Source organism: Vulpes vulpes, chromosome X (genome assembly GCF_048418805.1).
Source record: "Vulpes vulpes isolate BD-2025 chromosome X, VulVul3, whole genome shotgun sequence".
In the NCBI taxonomy this organism is placed as follows: domain Eukaryota; kingdom Metazoa; phylum Chordata; class Mammalia; order Carnivora; family Canidae; genus Vulpes; species Vulpes vulpes.
Genome location: NC_132796.1, coordinates 68,138,002 through 68,147,530, shown reverse-complemented (window position 1 = coordinate 68,147,530; position 9,529 = coordinate 68,138,002).

The window sequence follows — 9,529 nt, the reverse complement described above, 5'->3', positions numbered from 1 at the left end:
ACATGTGACTACTTAAAACAAAAATTATAGCATTATCTTGTGGGGCTTATAATGTATATAAATGTAACATTAATGACAACTATCACACAACGGATGGAAGAGAGGACGTTAATGGACCTATGTGGTTTCAAGGCACTACATTTTTCATGAAGCAGTACAATACTAATTCTAATTAGACCGAGAAGTTAAGGATGTATATTATATCCTCTGGGATAACCATTAACAAAATATGAAGAGATATGGCTTAAAGAAATAATAACTAAATCAGAATGGAGTTTGAAAATATTCAAATAATATTCAAATAATCCAAAAGAAGGCAGGCAAGAGGAATAAAGACACCAATAACAGAGAAGATGAATATAAAATAATAAAACAGTAAACTTAATGTAATAATATCATAATTATATGAAATATTTATTTTAAAAAATCTGATTTCTCATCATTTGCCTTTATGGCTTTCTTTATATTTTGTACTTCTAGTATAGTTAAGACATATTCAGTACTAACTCCAAAACCCATTTTTACAGCTAATCCATTGTGCTGCCTCTCGGTATTTGTGTTCCAGAAGATCTATGCTCTCACTCTTGGGCAGAGAAAACTCCACAGGAATTCTGGAAAAGAAAAAAAGTCCCAGGGTTCTGCATAATAAATGAAATCTCAAGAGACCTGAAAGACCTTAAAAAATCTAATAATGCAGGCAGCCTGGGTGGCTCAGCAGTTTAGTGCTGCCTTCAGCCCAGGCCTGATCCTGGAGACCCGGGATCAAGTCCCACATCAGGTTCCTTGCATGGAACCTACTTCTCCCTCTGTCTGTGTATCTGCCTCTATCTCTCTGTATCTCTTATGAGTAAATAAATAAAATCTTTTTTAAAAATCTAATAATGCAAGAAACTGCTCCTTTTCTTGGGGATGATTTAGCCATAGCCCAAAGAGTGATACAAAATTCTGTAACCAGGACATAGGCATTGATGATGTGGATTTTCCACTAAGATTCAGGAAAACAAGAGCAAGCCATCATTTGGCCCTATGACAACACCAACTACACCAACTTGCCTCTGATGATACCCTGGTAGTTTAGCTCAAGTTAAATTAGAACAGCAAGATTCAGAGCATTGAGTATCCACTGAATTCAATTTAATTAATGTATCACATGTATATTGAGATTCTCTGAAACTTCTTGGCCTTCTTCTCTATCCTCATACTACCTCTTGCTACATCTTTATGCCATCTACTCCTAAATTTAATCTATTTGACTAATTAACAATTATCCTAGGACTTCTGATTTCTCTTTTCACCCCAAATGTCCCAGTGTTCCTGTTTCCATGGTAACAACTAGCATTTCTTTCTGTGACTTTCATTTGATTTCTTTACCTGTAACTTACCCATTAACACACTGAAATACAACTTTTTCATCTCTCCTAACCCCATACACCCCTTCACAGTGGAATGGATCTTCCCAAAGTTGTAAAAACGCTCCATGTTATTAAACACAGTGGAAGAATTTGGTCCCTATGTCTCAGCCATATTTGACACTGTTGACTATTTCCTTATTCTTGAGAAATTCTTTTCTCTCAGCTTCCTTAACTCTTTCTGAGTTTTCTCTTACTCCTCTGTCTATATTTCCCAAAACTTCTTTACAGATTTTTTTCCTCTACATGTCAGTAAGATGTTGGTAGTTATTTAGGTTCTGTCTTAGATTTTCTGATTTTGTCAGTGTACATAATTTTCCAACATGGTTACAATTGCCCCTTTTAGCTGCAAATGCCAGCTATATGTTGGTATCTCTTACATCTCTGTCTCCATCCTTGATTTCTTCTCTAAACGTGAGGGAAGTTTATTGAAATGATCATTGGACATGTCTACTTGAATACCCCTCCTTCAAAAAGCTCAGAGAGCTTACACTTATCATGATAAAATTAAGGGCCATCTTCTCACATGTCACCTCAAACCCACTTCTCCTACTCTTGTTCTCTGTCTCCATTAATTGCACCACCAAATGCCCAATTGTAACTATGCAATGCTCTGAAGCCCAACAGTCTCCCTTGATTCCTTTGTCATCCTCATTGACACCTCCATTCAATCAACCACCAAGTCCTATTAATTAAAACTCTCCAAACCATAAATCTCTGAAATCTGGCTATTTCTTTCCATCAGTACTTCTACTATCACCACTATCACCAGTTGCACAGACTATCACAATACCTTCATAACTTATCTCCTTACTTCTAGTACTGCTCCCCCTTATATTCATTCTTCACATTGCTGCCAGGGTCATCTTGGTAAAATTCAAAGCGTTAAACCTGTTAGTGGTTTCACATTTTATTAGGGAAAATTAAAAACTCATCAATGCTGAGTTTAGACACTTATAATCAGGAGAGTCTGAAATTGCTTGAGTTTAAACTTTGGATCTACCTATCACTAGCTAAGTGATCTTAGGCTATTTGGGTTAACTTAATTGAGCTTCTGTTGCCTTATCTGTAAAATGAGCAGAATAACAATAATATAATAAATCCATTGTGTTGTGAGGATTTAATAAAATTGCATATGAATAAAGCACTTTAGAATGCTTTCTGTCTTATAATTAAATGACTGATATCTTTGTTATTATTATTATTAGTATTCAACAAATATGTTTTGAATTTTTACTATGTGACAGGAACTGTGGTAGATAATGGAAATTCTATTTTGATCAAAATAGACAAGTTTACTGCCCACAGGGGAGTGTAACTACTATCTAGCCACATTTCTCATCTCTCACAAACTTACACTCTAAATGGTACTATTGTAGTCCCATTACATACTGTTACATACTGTTTTTTTCTGTATTCTGGGCATTTTCTTAGTCTTCCTATTTCAAATCTTAATCTTCAGATCTCAGTTTAAATATTACTTCCAAGATTAAGCCCCCTTTATTTCTTAAGTCTCCCTTATCTTAGCCCATTTGTATATTATATATTTACAGATATATACCCCAATATACTCGAAACACCAAAAGTTGAAGGAATCTGCAGGTTTACCCCTGTCTTCCCTATGCCAACATCGTACCTGATATATGTATACATTAAGTAAATATTTATGGAAGGAACTAAGGGAACTATAAAGGCCACAAGGATCCTTTTGCCACTGTAGCATATATTTTTGGAGGGTGGAGGTATACTTACCAGTAAACTGATGGTCACTTTTGTCTGATCTTACATTGTATATGCTACTATGTCTCAAGCCATCACCTGGAACATTTGTACACTAGAAAGGCAGACAGGGGGTAATATGTGCAGAAGACATCCTACCAGCTATTACCTGAACACATAATTGTGCACACTTACTATCACTCAGTTTTGTAATAATGGAAAGATTATTTCAATTAAAGATTCACAAGAGTAATTAATACTAACTTAATTTTTGAAAAATGGCTATCATGCAGTCTGAGAGTTGGCATCATACCCTAAAGTAGACCCCTACCTATACTCCAACTTGTAAAAGAAGTGCTTACATGGCTCTCTCTTAAGAACAATTCATTTCACAGCCTTACACATCATTGTAAGAGATAGTAATAAACTGTAATGCTCAGAATTTCAGAAATTATTAGAAACATTAGTGGGCTGTCTGACTACAGTTGGTTCACCATAGATAGAAGCATACTGAGGACAACAGTGACAAGACTGCCAAAAGATGACAAGCATTCTCAGTAAAGTTCTGGTGCTTACCAAGTTCTTTAGCTGCAAAACATTTCAATATTTTAAAAGATGTACTCACATATGAAATGCATTTATGACTAAAATGTAGTTCTAGACAGCATTGCAACTGAGTCATGTTATAGTTCTTAAACTTCTTTCTTTCAGAAAAACTTTTCCTGAAAAATCAATAAATAAGATAGCAAAAAGTAGAGCTGTTCTACCTGGTTCCCTTCCTATTCCCTCAATCTCGTGACTTCTAAGGGTAGGATAGAAAGAACATTAAACTAGTAGTCAGAAAAAAGACTCATAGAATTCCAAGGTAGAAATGGAACATACAGTAATTCAAACCACTCTCCACTTATACTTTAATTCCTTTCTATAACAAGAGCCATCTGGCTCCCTCTTCCACAGCCTTTCTATTCTTGAAAAAGTCATTTGCTGTCTGTGGATTTTAGTTCCTCCAAGGTCATTCACATTATAAAAACAGGATTCAATAGTACTAGGAACATACAAGAACCCTGACCTAGAAAGCAGGTCATGAAACCTGTTAATTTCTGTATTCCATACAACCAGTAGTCCAAAGAAATACGATCTCAGGCATTCTATTGGACTATTTGGGTAGTTTCAGGGGTTCTAAAACCCCTCTGAATTTTCATGCAAAACTAGAATATTCTTCTGGTAGTGGAGCCGGTAGATCTTGTTTTCTTGTTTGTTTTGTTTTGTTTTTGCTTTTATCTGTATTCATTTATTGAAATATTTTGCACTTAAATGGGAAAGCCCAGAGGTGGCTTTTTTTGCTTTTTTTTTTCATTTTTTACAAAATTGATTTTTTGGAGGAGTGACATTCTCATTCCAACATTGGGTAACTGAATTTGAATTTGGAAGAGATTTCCTTTGTTTTTGTTTTGTTTTGTTTTGTTTCATTTTCCAAACCTTAATCTTCTCTAAATCTTCCTAAGCTATGGATATTTAATACATAAACATCCAGAAGGTGCTTAAAAAGGACAATATTTCCCAAAGCTTCTTTGTAATATAAGAATGGCTTTTAACTCTTATTTTATTGTAGTAAGAACACTTAATGTAATATTCCACAGGTAAAAACAATAGATATTTCTTAAAGATTTTATTTATTCCTGAGAGACACAGAGGGATGGAGAGAGAGAAAAAGGCAAAGACACAGGCAGAGGGAGAAGCAGGCTCCATGCAGGGAGCCTGACATGGGACTCGATCTCAGGTCTCCAGGATCCCACCCCAGGTTGAAGGCGGTGCTAAACCACCGGGCTGCCCGCCCTTTTGGGGGGTTTTAATTCTCTTGTGAAGACTCACATATACATGTAAAATTCAATAAAATTTGTATGCTTTTCTCCTGTTGATCACTTTTATGTCAGTTTAAGCTTAGTCCCAGTCAGAGGCCAAAGAGGATAGACAATTTTTCCTCCATTACATTGGCCAAAAGTGATTGTATGTATATTCATGGTAGGTGTCATGAAGGTATGGCATGTGAAGGGGAGTTAAAGAGGCTAATGAATATAAACCATCTGTTTCTTTGATTACTTGAGTTATTCCACATGAACAAATGATTGTGATGGATAAATCCAAGGTCCTCCATCACATCAGAGGAATAGCTTCCAAATATTTGTCTACAGTTGGATGACACAGATTTACCAGATAGAACATAATCAGAAAATACCAACATTTTCACCTTCTTCTGTATGTTACCTAAAGTACCTCATACATCCTTTGTGGTTTTCTGTGGCCCCTCTCCCAGATGTTGGAAATCTTTGTTTAATTAAAAGATATAGGCAAAACTAACATTGACTTTTCAGAGGATTTTGAAGGTTTAAAAAACTTCCAACAACTTATAATTTTTCTAGATGAGGAAATTGAAGCCCAGACTTTTCTTTTCCCTATCCTCTTCATCTATTGGGATATAGTGGTTTATAGCAAGGAATGTATATTTCATCTTCATGCCCATTTCTGTCACAGAGCTTCTAAAATGCCTGCATGTCATCACCTAGGAAATTAAAGTTGTCTCTTATTATGTTAATGAGGTGACTTTTGTAAAGCATATAAGGGAGGAGTTAAGATGGTACAGGAGTAGGTGGACCCTAAGCTTGCCTCATCCCTGAAACATAGCTTGATAAATATCAAATCATTCTGAACACCCAAGAAACCAATCTAAGTACTGAGTACAAACTACACATCTACAGGTAGAAAAATGTCCACCTCATGGAAGAAACCAGTTTCTTTTAACAAGCAGACCAAAACACACGGTGGGCAAAGTCCAAATACCACCCCCCCCCCCCCACACACACACACACAAACACTGCAGGTAAGGAGAAACTCTGCAGAGGAGTGAGCTGAGGGAAGTAATAGCCAAAGCACAATAGCAGAGTGCACACTCAAGCACATCATGAAACACCAGGTCCAAGACAGTAATAGGACCTCTTCTTAATATAGCTGTTACACTGAGGAGCAGGAAATATAACAGGTTTCCTAATAATCACACCCACATAAAAACGGTGACCTAGACAAAATTAAATGACAAAGGAATTCACCCCAAAAGGAAAAAAAAAAAAACAGGAAAAAGTAACAGCTAGGGATTTAATCAATACAGAAAAAAAAAAAAAATACAGATATAAGTAAGATGCCTGAATCAAAATTTCAAACACCTATTATAAGGATACTAGCCAGGCTTGAGAAAAGCTAGAAGACACTAGAGAATCTCTTATTGCAGACATAAGAAAACTAAAAACTAGTTTTTACTTTTATTCAAGCTGAAATGAAAGATGCTATAACTGAGATGCAAAACTGACCAGATATAATGACAACAAGCATGGATGAAGCAAAGGAATAGATCAGTGATACACATGATAGAATTATGGAAATTAATGAATCTGAAAAGAGGAGATAAAGGAAGGCATTGGATCATGAGTGTAGATGAAGGGAACTCAGCAACTCTATATGGCAAAATAACATTTGTACCATAGGATTCACAGAAGAAGAAGAGAAAAAGGGACAGAATGTTTATTTGAGCAAATGATAGCTGAAAACTTCACTAATCTGGGAAAGGAAGCATACATCAAAATCCAAGAAACAGAGAGAATTCCCATTAACTTCAACAAAAGCCAGCCATCACCAATACATGTCATAGTCACATTCACAAAATACATAGACAAGGAAAGAATTCTGAAAGTAAAATGGAAAAATGTCTTAAACTGGGATGCCTGGGTGGCTCAGTGGTTGAACGTCTACCTTTGGCTCAGGGCATGATCCTGGAGTCCCAGGATCAAGTCCCACATGGGGCTTCCTGCAGGGAGCCTACTTCTCCCTCTGCCTGTGTCTCTGCCTCTTTCTCTGTGTCTCTCATGAATAAATAAATAAAATCTTTCTTAAGAAGTCTTTAAGTAAGAAGACCAATCAGGTTCACAGAGATCTGTCCACAGCAATTTGACAGGGCAGAAGAGAATGGTATGATATACTTAATATGCTGAATTGGTAAAAATATGCAGCGAAGAATTCTTTATCCAGCAAGGCTGTCATACAGAATACAGGTAGAGATAGAATTTCCCAAAGAAAAACTAAAGGAACTTGTGACCACTAAAGCAATCCTGCAGGAAATATTAAAGAGGATTCTTTGGGGGAGAAAAAGATCAAAAGTAACAAAGACTACAAAGGAACAAGGAACATCACCAGAAACAACAACATTACCCATAGGACAATGGCACTAAGTTTCGATCTAGTATCAATAATCATTTTGAGATGAGGAGACAGGGCAAGATGGCAGAAGAGTAGGGTCCCCAAGTCACCTGTCCCCACCAAATTACCTAGATAACCTTCAAATCATCCTGAAAACCTACGAATTCAGCCTGAGATTTAAAGAGAGAACAGCTGGAATGCTACAGCGAGAAGAGTTCGCACTTCTATCAAGGTAGAAAGATGGGGAAAAAAGAATTAAAGAAACAAAAGGCCTCCAAGGGGGAGGGGCCCCTCGAGGAGGCGGGTTGAGGCCGGGGCGAGTGCCCCCAGGGCAGAAAAGCCCCCTCGCGGAGAAGCAAGAGCTTCACCAAAATTCCCGGGAGGAAAGGAGCCTGCAGGGAGTTAGAGCAGGAACCTCAGGAGGAGCCGGGATGCTATCAGGCTCCCAGGGACACTAACAGAGCACCTGCGCCCGGGGGAGAGTGCGCCACACCCTGCGGCTGAGTTCCCTAAAGGGCTGCAACGCGCCCACGGCTGGACCCGGGAGCAGCTCGGAGGGGGTCAGGCGGCAGCTCCGCGCAGATGGGGTGACACGGCTGGGAGCGCGAATCCAACAGCGCAGGCCCGGGAGCACAGGGCGCCGGGGACACAGCTCAGGATCCGGCCTCCCCCCGGGAGAGGCAGAGGCCAGGAAGGCCCAGGACAGCAAGGACACTCCTGCCCCGAGCTGAGCAGATCAGCGGCCCCGCCCCGGAGCCTCCAGGCCCTGCAGACTGAGAGCTCTTTAGTCACTGCGGGAGCTGAATTCAGGGCTCCAGAGCTGGCCGCCGCCACTGTGGTTGTTCCTCCTGGGGACTCACAGGATAAACAACCCCCACTGAGCCTCAGAGTGGCCTCACTGGATAAGCAGCTTAAACATCACTCACTGAGCCCTGCCCCAGGCAGGGGGCTGAGCAGCTCCACCAAGTGCTAACACCTAAAAATCAGCAAACAGGCCCCTCCCCAGAAGACCAGCGAGACAGACAGGGGAAAAACAAATTATTGACCAAGGAGCACTAGAAACTTCCAGGGGAAGTAAAGGGACTTACAGTATACAGAATCAGAGGATACACCCCCTCGTTTTGTTTTTTTGTTTCGTTTTCTTAGTTTTTTTTTTTTTTTTTGCTTTTTGATTTCTGTTTGCTTCCCCCACCATTTTCTTTTCTCTTTTCTTCTCTTTTCTTTTTTTCTCTACTTTTCTTCCTTTTTCTTTTTCTCTTTTCTTTCCATCTTTGTCTCCTCTCTTTTTCTCCTTTTCCCAATACAACTTGTTTTTGCCCACTCTGCACTGAATAAAATGACTAGAAGGAAAACCTCACCTCAAAAGAATCACTAACAGTACTATCTCCCACAGAGTTACAAAATTTGGATTACAATTCAATGCCAGAAAGCCAATTCAGAGGCACTATTATACAGCTACTGGTGGCTCTTAAAAAAAGCATAAAGGACTCAAGAGACTTCATGACTGCAGAAATTAGATCCAATCAGGCAGAAATTAAAAATCAATTGAATGAGATGCAATCCGAACTAGAAGTCCTAACTACAAGGGTTAATGAGGTGGAAGAACCAGTGAGTGACATAGAAGACAAGTTGATGGCAAAGAGGGAAACTGAGGAAAAAAGAGACAAACAATTAAAAGATCATGAGGATAGATTAAGAGAAATAAGTGACAGTCTGAGGAAGAAAAATCTACGTTGAATTGGGGTTCCCGAGGGCGCCAAAAGGCACAGAGGTCGAGAATATGCATTTGAACAAATCATAGCTGAAAACTTTCTTAATCTGGGAAGGGAAAAATCCAGGAAATAGAAGAATCCCCCCACCCAATATCAATAAAAACCGTTCAACACCTTGACATTTAATAGTGAAGCTTGCACATTCCAAAGCTAAAGAGAAGACCTTTAAAGCAGCAAGAGATAAGAAATCCCTGACTTTTATGGGGAGAAGTATTAGAGTAACAGCAGACCTCTCCACAGAGACCTGGCAGGCCAGAAAGGGCTGGCAGGATATATTCAGGGTCCTAAATGAGAAAAACATGCAACCAAGAACACTTTATCCAGCAAGGCTCGCATTCAGTGGAAGGGGAGATAAAGAGCTTCCAAGACAGGCAGAAACATAGA